Raw genomic sequence first — 19658 nt, 5'->3', positions numbered from 1 at the left:
TTAAACTTAACTTAAATATTGAAAAATATTTTATTAACCAGAAAAACACATTTCCCTCTCTTCCTCCTCATCAGAGGAAACTATCACTGACTTAATTTCCTCCACTCTGTCTCTTTGACTCTTATTTAATTAAATTAGCTCTTTTATGCTACCTGTAGCATTACCAGTACAAGGTATCTAAAAACTAATAGGAAATAATAATTTAAAAAAATAAAAAATCTTAAGTGTTCTGGGATGGTCTCATTATGGAACCTGGTCGGACTGCTGGATCAAGACAGTAAGCAATGCAAAAATAAAGTCAGAACTTGAATTTCCCTACATTAAATATTACGGGGCATATGGGAGTATTTCTGTCTTCCATCCAACTCTTATGATGCTCTTCCAACAAAGAAAAATGGAAAGGTCTTCAAAGATTTTTGGCAGCATTCTGGCAAAAGATATAACCTACTGTCAAACATAGCATGGAAGAAATAACAGCTCAGTTGACAGAAACAATATGCTTCAGTTTTTCTGTTGGTCACGATTTAGTATTCCAATGATACTTTGAATTACAGAGTAATTGCTGTGGTTATTAAAGAAAAAAGAAACCCCCTTTAACTGTGGTAAAAGTCATGAATGAAACCTGTCATTGTAGTCAAAAATCAATTCTTCGGTGTCTCTATCTGCTTACACATATTGAACTGTGATTGGCAATGTGAGTCGTGCCCATGAAGTTTGGTCTGAAGTTTACTTCCACTAAACCAAACACTGCCTCATTCCCTGAAAACAGAAAAATAGGAAGAACCCTGCTGCATTTTTCTCTGCAGCTCACTGTTAATGCTATGGTTACAGAAGAGTTAATACTACACACTGGCATGGCTTTATTTCTAAAGTGCTGATATCAATTGGGTGAGATCAGATGATGCAGTTATAATTCCCCCTTCAGCTACAAATTAAATAAAAATAACAAGATTTAAACAAAAGCAAATGTAGTCTAATGCAGAGTACACAGACTGTCATTTTTCACTCAAAAAATCAAGCTTGCTCTGTTTTTGATGCCAATTCATGTGGGTTTGGTGTATTTTATCAATGATAATTCTTAATGCAGGAAATACATAACCTATAATGGATTGCTGCACACAAGAAAGAAATACATCACCAACACCTGTCCCTAGTATAGTCATAAAATGTTATAGATTTCAGAGATAAAAACATCATAATAAAATATGTTCTGTATGCAAATAATAAGACTACTTTTTGAATAGAAACAAAGATGGAAACTGTTTTCTGAAGTGGAAAACTGGAGGATTAAAATTGAATCATTGCTGCTGTCCCCCAAATGAAAGAAAACAAAGGATTACAAATATCATTCAGCTTTTATTAGTGTATGGCAGTCACCAGAAATGGAACTATTCACCCTGGGAATGAAGCTGGTGATATTTCTGAGGAGTGAAAGCCCCACTTCATTGTACAATATTGATACTGAAGCCCTTCTAACTGAGCTACCAGTATTCTCAATTTGGTTTGAAGACAGAAATGAATCTATAGACTTCCTTGCTGATGAAAAATAGTGGTGGTGAGGTCTTCATGTCTTCACCTGTCCTTAGTAAGTTCATCCCTGACCATTAGAGCTTATTGCATATGACTTCTCACGACCCACACCTCACTTAACCCAAGGAAAATATTTTTCTGTCTGAGTACTTCCCACAGATCATTAAATAACACAAAGACATATGCTCTCGCTACCTCAGGTTGTTTAAAAATCAGTCTTAATTACTGCAGAAGGATGAATAAGTTGCAATTGCCTCATCTAGCAATAGCTTGTGTTCAGAAACCTATGCCCAATAATGGATTGGTTTCCAGTCTTGTTAGCAGCTTTCAGAATATAAAGGAAGAACTCCCACTGTAGTGGGTGTTGGAAACTCACAGAAATGTGAGAGCACAGACATATTTGCTGTGCCATATCCTCTGAGAGGGAGAAAGACTTGCAAAAACTGAAGGGATACAATGAATTACAGTACCTTACACTTTAAGGAGCTTTTTCCCACATTTGTTTACACTTTACATAATTGTTTCTAGAAACGTGCATGAGATGTACCTAAATAATATTCTAACAATTATGTCTCCTTATGAAAGAGCTGTATTTCAAAACATCTGAATATGTGTTAAAGATACCATAGGAGCCTTTTTAACAAGCAGGGAAGCCAGAACAAGGGATACAGATCAACCCAAACAGATGCTAGTGGGAGCCACATACTGCTTTCTTGTTTGCTGCTTGTCTCCAAACTATGGTTCAAAATATGACAGCAAGTGTTTATATATATATATAAATATATGCATGCATATATATATATTTGCTGGGACTCTATCTTGTATTTCTCTGCATCAGATCTTTAAGACACGGTCTCTTGGTTCACAGCTGAAACTCTCTGCTCTGCATGCCTGGCTGACAGTACTCTTTCCTTTGCCTCCAGCTCTGTTGGACTTTCTTTCTCAACAGCAGGAATCCCTGAGGACAGGAGCTCGGGAGGAGGTGTCCAGTGCAGGGTCCAGACCAGCAGCAGCACGCACAAAGAGGTGGGAGGTATGTGCTCTTGGGGCTAGTGTGAACTGAGACTAAGAGGAGTTATTGTGTTCCCCCTCCATCTTCAGAGGGGACCTCCAGTGGGAATCCTCTTCCTCTTTGCTGCCTACAGGTCTTGGGTTATTTGTTTATCCTCTGCTTACCAGCACCATGACCCACTGCAGTGTGTGCTGCTCTGTATGGCACTTAGAGAGGCACAATTATGTCATTCTGTATTTCTGCCCCTCTCATGTTTTTTATCGTTAGAAAAGCTGGGAACATGGCACAAAAGATAAATGAGGATGCTGCTTGATGACATCAGTTAATCAGTCAGCTATTTTTGAGTACAGACTGACTAGTCACTAAATTGCAGAATAAAAAGTCCTCTCTCACAGAAATGTACCAATCTGACTGACATACTCCTGCTGTTGAATGCCATAGCATTTGAAAGCACTTGAGAATTATATAAGTAATTTGATAGTTTCATCCTTATCAAGATTTTACTTAAAAAATTACAGGAAGCATCATGAAGGACCTCAAGAGAGACTGAAGTAAACATCTGGTTATAATTCTGAAAAAGTGCTCCCTAACATGCACTTCAAAATTTTAGGCCAGTGCACAATACTCCAGTTTTGCACCTGGTTTAAGCAAAATTAGAGGGATGTAAATTAAAAAAACTGTACAACTTTACAACTGCTATAATTATTCATCTAAGTTCTAGCCCACCTGAAAAGATTTGATCCCTAAGCTTGCTCTTGTCAAAATAATGTCAGGTGAGATAAAGATGGATATAACCCTACGACTTCTACAAGCCCCTATTTATAAAGTATATCATAAATACATATTGCAAAAATATTACCAATGGGAGGGGAAAAATCAATAAAAAATAAAAAAGAAAAGTGCATATTATAAAAAAGACTTCCATGAGTTGAAATACCTTCTGTTAAATGTATATATAACATACATCACATATAAAAGCTATTAATCCAATTTAACAACATTCAATGCATTTATGCTAAGAAACTGCTAAAAAGCACTAAATGGAATTTACTGAGGTGAATAAAAAGCACAATTACCAACTAGACTTTGGAGATTCCAGTTAGTAAATGAGGCTGTGAAATTGCTTTGTGTTAAAAGAGTATTAATGGCTATGCTAGCACTTGACTAATATTTTATTGCACAGTTACTAAATTAGACTCTTTCCATGCCTTTCTGTAAAGTCACTTAGTTATACTTAGAATACGTTTCTTTTTACAATGTTTTTAAGAGGTTGCTGTATTTTGGAAGCTCCTGATCCTGATGACTTTGCTCGAAGTTGAATTTACCTATGCTACCTGTTCCTTGTGGAGATGTTGGTAGCAAAACAATGCTGAAGCTGAAGTCTTGCTACTCTTTTGGAAAGTGGTGGAGGCATCAGCTAACCCAAAGAAAAATCACACCAGGTACATCATATACAATAACATAACCAAGTGTTTTGGTGTATCAGCAATGAGAAGTGGTGTGAATTGAGAATCAAATTTGAGCTTGGGAAACTGTGACATGTAAATTTTCTTCCCTGAATCTGGCTTCTTTCCAAGGCTGAGACTGCAAAGAAGCCATTTAACAGGTCTTCTGTGACTAGTTGTGTGAAGGCAAAGAATCATTTCCTGTTCTGAATACTACTTGTGCTCCATGTTTCAGCTTTGACTCACATTCACCTGGTCTCTTGCAGATTTCAAATTTCATAGGAACAAAAAATGTGAAGAAATCAACCTTTATTAGCTGTCCATAAGTGACAATGTGCTGGCACTTCTATTTGGAAAATATCAGAATTTAAGAATATCGGATGGTAGAAACAAAAATTATTATTATTTTTAATAATCGTAATCATAATCATGGATTAATGCAGTATACCTTGCTTCAGCATTTTCCTTCACTCATCATAACCTTCTAAAATAACGCATACGTATATAAGCAAATCTCTTGAAAAAATAAAGATACCAAAAGTGCTATTATGCTCAAAATTGCTCAAGTATTTAAGTCAGACGATGTGAAATTATACATACACAATCTCTTCATTTGTGTATTTAAATAATTTACATATAAAGTTCTTATAACGTTGGAGAGCAACGGACATCCTTAGTAAAAATGATCAATGAGAAAAACTAAATGCCCTCTGAATGAGGTTTATAATGTTTTATGAAGTTATATTTCAGTACAATTCAAAAGATGCAGCCCTTCTGCTTTCTGGACACAACAAACCTGTTCCATAACAGGATGGGTTCTCAATACCAGACTTTTATGTGTCCACACAGAGGCCAGAAAGTCAAATTAGCCATGTTAAAAACTAACTAAAATACAAATTATCTTCTCAGTTAAACCTGACCTGGTGCAGTAACATTCCATGGAGCATACGTTCTTCCTTGGTAGGGATGATTTGCAGACCACAGTAAGGAGAGCAGCAAGCAGAACAGAAAACCCAGCTGTGGGCAACATTAGCCGCAAGACAGCCTCTAAACAGGACTTGGGAAAAAAAAAAACAACACACAAATCCACCATAATGTGCTGCATCATTATTGCTAACAGAAGCATAGCTCTTCTGTAGGAGCGGTAACATTTGTCTCAGCTGGGGAAACACAGAGGGAGGCTTACAGAGTGATCTTCCAGCATGCTGCGGAATGATCCCTGGTGAGCACCCAAATGCAGCTTGGAACATCGGAAGTGCTGGTACTCAGATCACGTGAGGCACCAGTTACAAATGTATTACCAGGTTGTACATGCTCTGAGCTGCTGTTATATGAAGCATGTCATCTGGATAGCCCAGAGGAGAAGAACTAAATTGTGCAGACCTAGTTAGAAATGAATGAATGCGTTAATATTCGGAGCTGAGCAGGACGTAATGCAGTAGTGAGCAGTCAGCAAGGAAATGAGCTTTGGCCTTTCCTGGGCCTCTTCTATACCCTAGAATGAATCCAGATTGCCACCAATGGCCAAGCTGGTTACAATGTGGGAGCACTGAACCCCAAGAGCAGAGAGAAGCCAGCAGAATTGGTTGAGTTTAACTTTACGAATGGTGATAAATAAACCCAGCACTACAAGGGGTGCTGTGGCTCCAGCTTTCCACTATAGAAAGTTCTTGTGTCTATAAAACCTCCAGGTCTGGAGCCAGCAGATAGACTCCCAGACAGGAGAAGTGCTCTTTTATATGTCGCATGAAATCCCTTTCAGGTTCGTCTGCCATATGAATAGCTGATAATTGCCACTTCCTTTCCCTCTCTCGATTTCCATGGGAAAACACAGGTGGCTGCCAACCCTGCTGCAGGCGAGTGAAACGGGCAGCGGTGGCAGCAGCTGCAGGCGGCACGGCTGGCCCAGCCAGGGCACCTGTACGGACACGTGTCTGCACGGGGACACCGCAGCATGCAGGTGAAAGTCAAGCCCTTAGAGAACAGGCGATGTGCTGATGACTACTGTGCACGCAGCTCCGTCTTCCCTTTGTGCCCATGGACTGAAAATGATATTGAGCTATTTGGTCACACTTTTTGAAAAAAGCTCCCCCTTCACCAGTAAGCAGATAACAGTGGCCATGCCAGAAGTCCAAATTGAGTTGCAAGGGCAGCAAGACACACAGCATTTCATGCCTCACAGCTTTCATTCACTTAACTGAACACAGTTACATTTGCAAGGCTAACACAAGGGGATTTGTAATTAATATATAAATTTCCACATATGCACATCCAGGCACATATAGATGTAAATGTTTGAATGAGCTTAGGCAACAAACAACGTCTGCTGTGCGAAGCAGTGGAAATGGGTTATTCACTTCACCAGGGAAGTTTATAAGATAGCTTAATATAAATGAAAAACAATGATTTAATACAATTATTACAGCATGGGTATTGTGTGATAAAAAAGGTGTATAGAAGGTACCTTACACAAAGGCCTAATGGCACAGTTTCTGCTCAAGCAAAATTTCCACTAATGCTTTCAAAACCAGAGGGAGGCATTGACCCATTACTGCTTATCACTAGCACAGCTTCAAGGAACAATTGCGGGGCTCAGCCATTGTACAGCACTCTCCATCCCACCAAATCCCCTGCTGCTTCCCAGATTATACCTATTTACAGGTTAGATGGGCAATACTTTATCCACAACCATCCTAGTGACCCACTGGGTAGGATGCAGCAGAAACTCCAGTTCAGAGGGGCAGTGGTCACTCTGGATCAGCACACACTTCCATGCCAATGGAGGCATGTGGAGCTCGATAACTCTTTTTTTTTTTTTTTTTTTTTTTTTTTTTTTAACCAAAAAGCAAGCCTTTGAGGAACATCAGCAGTGTCTGTTGGATGTGGCATCACTGTGCAGGGATGTTCCCTGGTCTCTTGTCAAGCACATCAGTGGGAGCCTGGGTTTCCCTCCAGGTTGTGTCAGCCAGCTGCTGGGTAGAACAGATGCCGTGGTTATGAGATGTGACAAGATATCAACCCAAGGTGACTCTGCAGTGAAAGCACTTGTGAGCTGGAGCTACTGCACGCGCAGCCTATATCCATTCAGGGTGAGATCATGGCAAAAATCTCAATGAAATCAATAAGACAACCTGTGGCATTAAAAAAAATGAAAGTATATAGACATGAATATCTTTGGGCTTTGGCATGTTTTGTGTTTGAAGATGCTTAGTGTTTGCAGAATCCCACGAATGACGAACAACAAACAAATCAAGGGACCACATCCATCTGCAACTGAAAATATAACTGAAATCCTTGCGGGCAACAGTATCTTACCTGAGTAAGCTTGCTTATGGTGCAAGTCTCATGTACTGTTATGAATAAGGGTTTCTTCCCAAGCTGAGGTTGCGTATACTTCTATGTCACAGTAAAACCTCAAAACCGTGTCCATCATGAAAATGCTGAGAGGCACTTCACCATAGCAGCCTAGACTGTTCAAACAGTAATGCAAAGAATCCACTAAGCATTATCCGGTAATTCTCTTACTGACAGATACAAGTCTACAATCTCTGGATTTAGAAATGAATCATTTGAATTTTGCCATTATCTCTGGAAAGGTTTCCTGCATGACTACAGTGATTATAAAGGAAGAAAAAATAAAGAGCGTTCAAACCTACGAAAAGTAAGACTTGATGACCATTAACTGCTAATGGAAAAAGTTCAGCAGGGGCATGATGTAGCCAACAATTTGTATTTTAACATATTGATAATGAATCCCAGTGTAACCATTCAAAACAAAGTCAGTATGCTTTCTTTTGTCCCTATGGAAATTCAAATCAATAATAGTGGCATTATCCATATATAACCTATATGTATACCTATGCATATATATTTCTGAATTACAAACCACTATTGCATCATTTTACTCTCATTTCAGAGTTTTAACACAGTGATGCACATCTCCATTCTTCCAGTCAATTTATTCTGTTAGTGTTTTTCAGCATTCTAAATCCCTAAGCTAAGTCAATAATGTCGATTACTTACCATAAGCACTGTACACACCATTCTAATACAGGTTATTTGCAATTTGACATCCTCATCTATATGCATTATTCCACTTGGAAAATTAAATGAAACCCTTGATTCAGAATCTGTAACACTTAGAAGTAATGATCCTGTTTACTGATTGTCTGAAGTTGTGGTTTTTAAGCACTATTTAATAGAGGAAACAAAAAGCACTATCAAGTAAAAAGGAAGCATCTAAGTTACTTTAAGAAGCATTCACAATATATGAATAATAGACATTCATTGTATTTTTCTTTGTTTGTACCTCAGAGACACTTACCAAACACTGTTAGTTAATGCTGTTTCAGATTTCTTACAATTCAGAACTTGAACCTAACAAATTCCATGTAAAAGAAAACACCATGCTCAACAATATTGTTTTGTCAGGATCTCTTTTCAGTATCATTTGCTTATTAGCGCATACTGGATAACATCTGTATTTTATTAGGAAAGATGAGAATGGAATTGGAGGTGCCTAATCTGGTGTTAGCCATAAGCCCCAAAACTTGCTTCTGGCTCTCCACAAGCCCTAATAATCATAGGTAGTTAGAATCAGATTTCATTGCCTCTCAGCAAGATGCTTATTAAGCCATTTGTTTTGTAGCATGTTGATTCATACATAACCACAGAAGTTTAAAGAACTCCGGGGGGCAGACCCCCCCCAAATCATCATGCTGCTCCAAACATTTCCAGGTTTGAGCTGAGCCAAGTCAGAACCTTTTAAGTGCACCATGGCCTCTGAAAACAGTAGTAAGGAGTAAGCGGGCAAAGTGCAAGAGAGGTGTAAGCATCCCAGGGTGAAGATGACACAAATCCAGGAATAGGGCTGGGCTGAGAACTGGAGTGGAGAGAGGGAGCATCCCACAGGGACCATGCAGGTAAGAGCTGATGCCAGCTGGAGATGCCACAGCTGGCTCGTGAACCACCGGTTCAGTTCTAATTTCTGATGTGACACAAATTAGGCATTACATTTTGCTTCAGGTGGTAGCGTGAAGGGAAGACAGGCTGTCAACAACATCAAGGGTATTCTGTTATTACACAGTAAATGTTAGTGAATAACACTGAAACAAGAGAAAAGTGGATTTTGGAAGGCAGATGATTTGCTTTATTTATTTATTTTTTCTCCATCTACTAGAATCCATTTTGAAGCCTTGGTGAATGTGGTGCTTTTAGGTGGTTCATCTCTATTCAGATGATATTATTTCAAATTCAAATTTATAAGCATAAATTTGGGGAAATTCATTTTCACATATCGACAACCTTTCAAAGATTTTCTCAGCTGTTACTACACTGCAGATAGTTTACTTCCTGATCTAAACCTTTTACTTGAGGTTTTAAATGTATTATTTACCACTGAAGCATCCTGAATTTAGTACTAGTACTTATTAGCATAGAATTAGAATAAGTCTGAGGAAAATAATTGTGAGAATTAGAAATATGTTCCACACTAACTTCAGAAAGTGTAATGAGCAGATGCTGAAAGCTTGTTTGATGGCATATTTTTATTCAGAATTATTTTAGGGATTATCTAAGAGCTATACTATGGATTATAAAAAAAAGAGTAATTTCAGTTTAATATAGCCCTATGAACATGTGGAAGTGTTTCAGACAGGTGAAGTATACTGAGGGATGTCTTAAGCTACAACTCTAGGGACTATGAATAAAAAAAAAAAAGTCAGTTACCAAGTGGAGTTGGCATTTTACTAAGTCTGGATATAATTGTACTAGAAATCTTGAGGACACTTTGAAGCAGTCTTAAGAGAGAATATTGCCTACTGGAATTCCTCCTTAGTGCAAGTTTCACTGCAATTTATTTTAGATCAAATATACTCATGCTATAAGCTTATACTCTTGCTCTGGATATGTATATTCATTTCACCAGCTCAAATTGTTGGGAGCTAAGTACTTCTGTGCCAGCTGACCTACTTTTTGGGTTCATCTTTTGTGACTGGAAAATAGTCACAAAAGCCAAGCCAACTTTTTATGATAGACATACTTAGAGCTGCTGCCCCGTTTGAGTTGACCGCCTATCAGCTCATGTGTTCTCTCTGCTTCTGCTGGACTTCAGTATTACCTCTCTGTGGTGTCTCAGTCTTCTCTGCTGCACCCAGGCCCTGACCCAACAGCAGTCAGCTCCAGGACCAGCACTGAGCCTTCGCAGAACAACCCCATCAGTACATGGGCACTGGGGCTTACTGCAAGATGTGGCCAGAACACTTAGAACTGTGTCTTAATTTCTTTCCATAAAATAATGATAAAACTCTAGAGATTTTTTCTTTCTTTTTTTTTTTTTTTAAACAAAACAAAACAAACCTTGCACCTGTTATTACCTCTTCTCTCTCTCTTTTTTTTTTTTTTTCAGTGGTAGTTAAGTGTGCCCCCTTTTTATGAAGTTGCAGTCCTGTTCATCAGGTTTCCCTGTCTAGTCAGTGTGTTGAAAGCTCTGTCACTTAGTTATCAGCATACTTGAGCAGACTGATTTTCCTGCTCTGACCAAATATTTTGCCTCAGGAGACGCTATCTGAATCAGGTCTAATGATCCCCTGTTATTGACTGTTGATCCTCTGCTGCTGATTCTCTGACAAGTGCAATAATTTTTTCTGATGCCCCTTAAGCTTACATCACACAACATAATCAAGTTGACTCAGAAAACGGAAGTTGGAACCTGGGAAAGTACATAGGCAAACATACAACTGAAAAAAACGGATCTTGCCATTTAATTATTCCATGATCTGAGCCAGAAGCCATTCTCTATGACGTGAGAAGAGCAAACAAAAGAAAAAAAAACATTCCGGGTAAGATTCTTTGTCAGGCCTTGATCATGTAAAAGCTTTCAGAACAAGTTTTGAAAAGGAAAAATAGTGATCCTGAGATATACACAAAACCCGCATAGAATACTACAGTTATTTACTCATGGTTGTTCTAAAACAGAACTACTGGTCTGGAGGAAAGGGAGATTTCCACAAATATCCAACTTGCTTAATATTTCATTAATCATCTACTCTCTTGAGAAGGATGCAAATTATAGCCACTCAATATACTGGGAGACTTTTGGATACTGATCTTACAGAATGCAGAGAAAGATCCCACAAGGCGGGCAAGTCAGACCTAAGATTACTGAAAGAAAATACAAATGGCTTGAATAACCCCAAACATTTTTTTTTTTGGTTGTCGTTGTTTTGTTGTAATACCACAGAAGAAAGAATATTCACCTAGATATAATCAACAGGATTTCTAATCTCTCCACCTTCCTTCTTATATCAAGAACAAGATCTTCCACCTCATCAGTGAATGCTCTGACCACTAGGATAAAAAACATAAAGTAGCTCATTCTCAAGGTATTCTACATTCATATAAACTGCTTTCAGCAACACAAAATATTTCCTACTTGAACTGGTGCAGGTGCTGGAATCATGCAGGACTTCTGCATGATTATCCTGTCCACAAAGCTGGAGAGTTATGCTCCTTCCCTCATGTGTTGACATTTTTGTTACAGCTTGTAATTACAACAAATTGGCCAGTACTAATGTACAAGAGAGCCAACAAAAGGACAGGAATAGAAATTCTTATATTATGATTTCTCAGTATTGAAGACTTAAGAACCCCCCAAATAAGATTTTAAGACCTTATCATCAGAAGAACGAGTGTCTTTGTGTTCCAAAAAAGCAAGTGTTTGTAGGTAAGCAGTCTCCACTTAAAAAACAGTATTAAGAAACAGGTTGTGAAGCCTTAAAAGTGATTGGATCTGTAGAGCTTCCTGCTTGTGTTAAACACTGGCAGTGATCGACACCCTAGAAGTGATAAGGAGATAAAGAGCTGATTAAATTCTGTCTCAAGCGTGAGCTGTGCCAGGAGAGCGGCACAGGCAAGGGCTCTCTCAAACTTTCCCCTGCCTGCCTATTGGGGGCATAAAGCCAGATGCCATCAGTGGCACAGGTTTGTCAGATACTTAGCAGGGGGTGTCTAACCTTTCCTGTTTATAAAATAAGTATTTTTTAAAGTACAGTATGTACCTATGCACTCCACTTATCTTTGCTTTAGAGAGATTAACATAGTGAATTATGAAGTCAAACCCTAGGCTAGAAGATGCCTATAAAGATTAAGGCATTTCATTCTTTTCCAAACAATTAGAAGCGCTAGGCTGCTAAGTGGAGATCAATCGTAATTGGGGAACTGAGAGGGTAATAAACAAATTACTAGTGTTTTCTCTGAAGCCTGTTGGTTTACAGACTCTCTGTTATTTAATCCAGAAGCTCTGTAGATTGTAAATTATCCATTACAGTTGTCACAGGCCCCTTGAAAAGGATTTACTTTACAATAAAGGTACAAGGAAGGAAATCTGGCTAGTTGTTTCAGGTGAAGTGGAATTATTGCTGCTGATCTGTTATCCCATTTGTGCTGCCTGCTTCTAGATCACCATCGAAAGGTTTAGAGGTCTTACGTTACAGACATCAGTGTTCAGATGTTACCAGTTTAGGTGAAAGGCACCTGATGCCCTCTCCATCTTCTAGTACCCACTGTGTTAGTCTTTACAAAAAAAGAACAAAAAGAGGGCCCCTGGTTAAAAGAATCATTAGCTTATTATTTTGCATGTTGTTAATATCACATTAGATCAGCTTCACAAAATTGCAGTTCAAAAGTTGTTATAAGGTTTATATAATACTGCATGTACTCTTAGAAGATAGGGGATAACTGAAAGATACAGCAAACTGCCACTGCTGCAAGAGATGACAGCAGGATCACTAGCATGGGAGAGAGAGCAGGACACAAATTCGGTGTTGCTACATTCAGTAATGGTGATACTCTGCACAGAACAACTAAGGGACACCTCAAAGAAAATGTGCCCAGCCAAATCTGACATCATTTCAGACAATACACCATTAGGGTAAGTTTACCAGAACAAGTAGTGTGGTACAATGGAGCTGATTTGTAAAGCAAAGCATTTGGAGCAATTTTGCTGCAGACTAAGACTAATACAGTCCCATAAACTGAATGGAAGGTATTGGAGCATATTGTCTTTTTCTAAAATAACTCCACCTTGTGCATTCTGAGTCCATTTTGTGATACAAAACAAAGCTCAGTGAGTGGAGGTGATTCCGAGATTTGCGACAGAAAGGTGCTCTTGGTCTGGTCTGGAGTGGTAAAATAAATGTTTCCCAAGACAAAACTTTTTCCTAGTGGGACCGAGCAGTGGTAGGAAAGACAAGAGTGGTGATTTAATAAGTGAGCTTGACAAATAATGCCATAGAATTGCATACAGTGTAGGGCACAGCTCAGAACAGCAATGCCCCCATACCACTGACATCAGAGATTTGTCAGCAGTGAGGTTAACACAGTGAAATAAGACAGATTTCGCATGAGCTTATTTCTCTAAGCATTCAGAAGTTGTTAAAAACAACACACAGTTGTCTCTATAGTGTGACATGAGCACTGACTGATTTACACATTCAGTGGAAAAGTGAGATTAGAGGCTTATTACAGCACTAGACTGATGATCTCTTTTCCACAACCAAACCTGAAGCTCTATGGTTCTCCTTCCTGGAGACTTATGCTATGTCTTGGAAACAGTCAGGGCTGCCTTGATCTGTGGCCACAGCCTAGACACTAGCTGCATTAGATGATATTAATAGAGCCGGAATGACCTACAATCCCGCCTGCAGAGTTCACTGCTGCCTCTGATGGGATTTACATTTTATTTTCCCCCACATAGTTTAGATAGCAAAGAGCAGGCATACTGTTTTTCTCTCAGGACAACTGCCCATGTGCCAGTATATTAGGATATCTGCATACTGCAATGAAGTCTGAAGTGTAGACATGCACAAAGATAGTTATTTAAATGAAAGAGACCTTATTCTTTGCCTATCCACTATCCCAGTGCAATAGCTACAAAGCAGAGGAATTAATGTTTTTCTTCTCTTCTAAATCCCCTCACTCAAAGGATGAAAGATGTTAAAGAGACTCTTTGTTTTGTTTTTAGCTCTTTTTATTTCACTTGTATATGTTGGCAGCTGATAGAGCCCCAAATCTTGTCAATCCCAGCGTGCTAGGCACAGAAGTATAAAGAACATTACAATTCCTGCTCAGAAGAGCTTAAGGACAAAAATCTGAAGGACAAGACATGGACAAGACAGCAATATCACTAGTCACACAGCTTTTGCACACAGTCCCAGAAAATAACGAGAAACACTATAAAACCCATGATATTTAAAATCTTTTTGAGTTCATGTTTCTAGAACTTTTTCCTGCAATCACTATGACAAAAATCCTAAAAACAAAACAAAGAAAAAACCCAAACCGAACTAAAAATAAAGACAAAAACACACTCAGAAAATAAAAAGGAAAGAAAAAGAGAAAAAAAAATAAAAAGGGAAGGAAAAAGAAAAATGGAAGGAAAAAGACAAAGGAAAGGAAAAATAGAAAGGGAAGGAAAAAGAAAACAAAAAAAAGAAAAAGAAAAAGAAAAAGAAAAAGAAAAAGAAAAAGAAAAAGAAAAAGAAAAAGAAAAAGAAAAAGAAAAAGAAAAAGAAAAAGAAAAAGAAAAAGAAAAAGAAAAAGAAAAAGAAAAAGAAAAAGAAAAAGAAAAAGAAAAAGAAAAAGAAAAAGAAAAAGAAAAAGAAAAAGAAAAAGAAAAAGAAAAAGAAAAAGAAAAAGAAAAAGAAAAAGAAAAAGAAAAAGAAAAAGAAAAAGAAAAAGAAAAAGAAAAAGAAAAAGAAAAAGAAAAAGAAAAAGAAAAAGAAAAAGAAAAAGAAAAAGAAAAAGAAAAAGAAAAAGAAAAAGAAAAAGAAAAAAAGAGAAAGAGAAAGAGAAAGAGAAAGAGAAAGAGAAAGAGAAAGAGAAAGAAAAAGAAAAAGAAAAAAAAAAGAAAGAGAAAGAGAAAGAGAAAGAGAAAGAGAAAGAGAAAGAGAAAGAGAAAGAGAAAGAGAAAGAGAAAGAGAAAGAGAAAGAGAAAGAGAAAGAGAAAGAGAAAGAGAAAGAGAAAGAGAAAGAGAAAGAAAAAGAAAAAGAAAAAGAAAAAGAAAAAGAAAAAGAAAAAGAAAAAGAAAAAGAAAAAGAAAAAGAAAAAGAAAAAGAAAAAGAAAAAGAAAAAGAAAAAGAAAAAGAAAAAGAAAAAGAAAAAAGAAAAAGAAAAAGAAAAAGAAAAAAAAGAAAAAGGGAGTGAAAAAAAGAAAAAAAACCCAGATAACATCATAAACAGATAACAGATAACATATCCTTTTAGATAAGAGTAGAGATCTTGTATTAATTTTGGAATTGAACCTGTGTGGAATCTTAAAGCAAACAGTAAATACAAAATAGAGAATTTAGATTATCAAAACTAATTTAAAAATGCTTAGTCAGTTGCTCTGGCTGGGCACAATACATTGTCTCACTGGCCTCTACAAACACTGCCACAACACCCAGAAAGGAGCAAACTGGGAGGAAAGAAAAATGTGATGTGTCAGATGACATAAAGGCAGAAAACACAAATGTATTTACATTGCTGGTATCTTCCTGGAAGCTGCCAAATTTTTATTGTTTGATTACCTTAAAGTGATCCAGAATGACGTAGCCACAAAAAGGGCAGAGAACTAGATATGTAGCCAGCATTCAATTCTGGTTGGTCTGTCTTGTCCTCAGAAAACGTACAGCTGCTTGGATCATCTTCAACTAAAAAATATCTATTTTTCAACAATTGCTACAGAGTACAGCCTATGAAAACCCAGAAGGCAGTGATGGCAAGATATGCATCGCAGCAAACAAAAATGGTAAAACAAGATCCAGCCCACACACAGAAAAATAGATCTGTGGATTTGAACTGGGGATGTCTCCTCTAGCTTAAGTCCTTACCAGTTAGACCACACATGCTAATGGGCAAGAAAGAGTAAGGAAAAAAAATGCATTTCCAATTGTTAGTTTTGTCCAGTTTGTGCACTCTGTTTTTAATGATGGTTATAGTCATGAAAAGTAGCCAGATTACAAAGATTTAGCAATATTGAACAAGTTAACGCTGCCTTTATTCCACTACACACCCCCCCAAAAAAAAAAAAAAAAAAAAAAAAGAGAGACATCTGCCTATTAAATCGACCTGTCTATAATAAATAAAAACCTCATGGTAATGCAACCTTTGTTCAGCAAAATAGGAGAAGGTTGCAGAGAAAGGAAAAAATCCTGAGGCAATATTTTCACATACATTAAAAATATATATGTGGGGTGTGATATCCCATTAACAGACATCATGTGCCTCCTCTGGAGATGTTAATTCCTAATCTCTTCAGGGGAACATGTGTGTGTGTACCATGTGTATGTTCATTAGTAATGTTTAATAAATTATCTATTTCTAGATGGGAGGATATATGCATTCAAAAAACCTTACCGTGCTGTTCATCTTAAACTTAATGGAAAAAATCAGTTGTGGCTGATATCTAACATACTTGCCACAACAAGATGTAGCAGCAATTGATGAACAATGAGAAGGAACATTACTTTCAATTGAAAAGAAAGAACAATCTGTGTTTAGTCTTAACCTCTACTCAAATGAATCTCAAACCAAAAAAATTGAAAGGACATTCTTCCAAGGAAGGAATTTAGGGCTGGGTCTGTTTACAGCCTTGATGTGCACCTTTTGATTTTAAACAAAGTAGTGCAGAGGAGAATTAATTTTTTATTCATCGATGACAGAATTTAGTTACTATGTTTTTCAGTGGGTAGTTCTTCTTAAAATTAATACAAACTAGAGAGCACACTTTTACCTTCAAAAGCTGATTATTGTAGATTTTTTCCTCAATGAGCATTTTAATAAGTTTTCACTGAGAGCTTTACCTTTACAGTTTTATATTTGTGACTTATGCAGAACAAATGCATGCAATTTCTCATGTGTTCTGTATATCTCACTGGGTAAGGAAATTAAAACTAATGGAAATTTAAAATGTATCAGATGAAGTTCAAATCAAATATCTTTCATGTCATAATGGATTTTTAACCCTTTAATGCGAATGTCTTACAACAAAATGACATGATCTTTGTTGCCTTACTAGTGTGTTTTAACTTTGTCCATGAAAACTGACATGTTTTGATTCATAATTTTGTAGAAAATTGCTGCAGAATCTTGGTATTAAGAAACAGACATTTTATGCACTTATATCACTCCATGCTACTGTCTTACTGGAAAAACACTACGAGTCATCACAAAATTTTGGGAAGTTGGGGTCTGATCTAAGGGGAAGAAGTTCTCATACAGTACTGTTTTACTCACTCAAAACCAAGGAAAATGATGAAGTTTTAATATCTTTCCTAGCAGAACTAACTGGGTGAAGATAAAATGACCTTTGTAAACTCTTTTTTGTTGAGCTTACAAGATGTTGTAAGGTAGAGATGGTATGCTTTGTCTGTTCAGGCTACGAATCCTAAAAGACAGGGGATAGATGTGACAAAAAAACATTAGGATCATTTCAGATGATTTTATAAAATTCTTACGAACTACTGAATACTCACATGCATTTTCCTTCAAGGTTTATAAAACTGCGGGAGCTCCTATGGTGGTCATAAAATCTACTGGACTCCCTAGGGTTTCTCAAATCCATGTGAGATCTTGAGGAACTTGTAAACTGTCTGTGAAGTCCTGCAGAGTTTATAAACTCTGACTGGACCTTAATCAAAGTCTGGGATTCCCGCATCAGTTACAAAGCCCACAAGGATTTCTGAATTGTTCTTGCCATATTAGTTCTCCACTGAGAGAAATACAACCAACCCTTCCAAAACTGTAGTGCATTTTCTCACATCATGCAGAACCTGAGGACATAAGGAATCCCAAGATTATGCAGTTGCCATTTCTTCTTGCAGAAGATGATAAAAACTCTTAAAAGCTTAATATTATTCTCTCTATTGCAACGCTCCAGACAAACTTAACCATAATTGTAACAACTTGGCAAATCAACTCTTTAAAAATTTAAATCAGTGGCTGTACTGGAAACAAAACATTCTCCCCTCAAAAAATAGAAATGAAGACAAAATGTCCTCAAAAGCAGCTTGGTTGAAAATTAATTCAGCTGTGGTTGGTCAGTGATATAAACAACTCCCGAAGAAGCAGTCGTTTATACCAGCTTCATTGGTTATAAATGTTTTTGCATCTTTTACAATATGAGGTCATCTAAAAATTAATAAAAAAGTTTTTATGTCTTCTGTTCCGTGAAGTCCGTTAGAAACTACTAAATTTTTGGTTGTTTCTCTGAACCCTGGAAAAGTCAAGGTTTTCCCTGACCTTTGTCCCTGCCTCTAGACAACCTGTGATATTTCAGTTGTCGGACAAAACCTGGGTGGACAGAGATAACTGTCATCACAGTGTTGGGAAGCTGGGGTCTGATCTAAGGGGAAGAAGTTCTCACATAACTTGTTTCTTCTTCCAGGACTGCTTCTGCTTCTGATGAAACTGATTAGATCAGCTTCAGGTGATCTCTGGTAACTGTTAACTCAATTTCCTCTGGCTCCAGAAAAAAATAAAAATAAAATAATATTTTAAATTATATTTTGCTATTTACCAGAGTAAATATATATATATATATATATATATATTCAGACAAATGTTAATTATGGTGCAATGTCCTTCATTGAGGGTATCAGCAAGTCACAAATAGAAAGCTACATTTTTGTTACTGAGGTGTGAAATATTATCTTTATTTCAAGAGCAGGAAGATGAAACATGGTTGTACAAGAAGTTTTTGTCACAAATGGAAATTCAATCTAAATAAACAGTTTGCATTTTCTTCAGATATTACATCATGATAAATGTCCACTCTATTTACAAATGCATCTACTTAAAGGATACATTTTTGCTTTCATCCCTCTATATCTCTTAGCTGCTGTACCTTAGAACATCATTTTAGGGGAAAGAGGGTTGTTAGTGAGTTTGTTGCTGAATGCTGTGTGTGGAGAGCAGAACAGTTCTTTGTAAACATCTGCCATTGCTTCTATCTGGATGAATGCATAATACTTCCAAGTACACAAATCACATTTTAGATTTAGATCTCATTTACATAATACATAAGAATGCAGAAAATGTACCAGAGGGCAAGTAAACACTTTGAGCATAAAATGGAAAGAAATTTTGAGATCTGTTTCCTTGTTGGTTTCTTTAGCATGTTTTAAAACCAAAGAGATGGTTATCATAGAAAACAATGTTGTTTTAAATCTATCTGCATGTTAAGGTTGCTTTGGTGAAAATAGCATCTGGTCCCACTATTGCTCATCCTACCACAGAAACATCCCTCACACAGGTGAATTTCAGGATGTTGTTCCCAGTGACATGTGCCTGGTTATATGTATAAAAATAGCCATGTAGCTACAAATGCAATAAAATCAGTTGTCTGAAGTTTCCAAGTCTCTTGTTAAACAAGAGGACCTCAGCTCCTGCTCTGTTAAGCTGAGAACATTGTTTTATATTTGCTGAAGAAGGGTACTTTGCATTTTTCTTGTTTTGATTTTCTTGTTGTGATTGTCTTAACATTTGCATTAAAAATACTGTTTCTGGCACTTGAACCAACAACAGAGCTATCTAGTGGATACAATAACTTGACAGTCTTTTCATCAGCTGGAGAATGATGGAAACCAGAAGAAAGAACACGTTAAGATTAAATTCTCAAGCAAGTAGTGAC

Source organism: Anser brachyrhynchus (assembly GCF_964034855.1).
Source record: "Anser brachyrhynchus genome assembly, chromosome: Z".
Taxonomy (NCBI): Eukaryota; Metazoa; Chordata; class Aves; order Anseriformes; family Anatidae; genus Anser; species Anser brachyrhynchus.
This window is presented reverse-complemented; position numbering follows the sequence as displayed.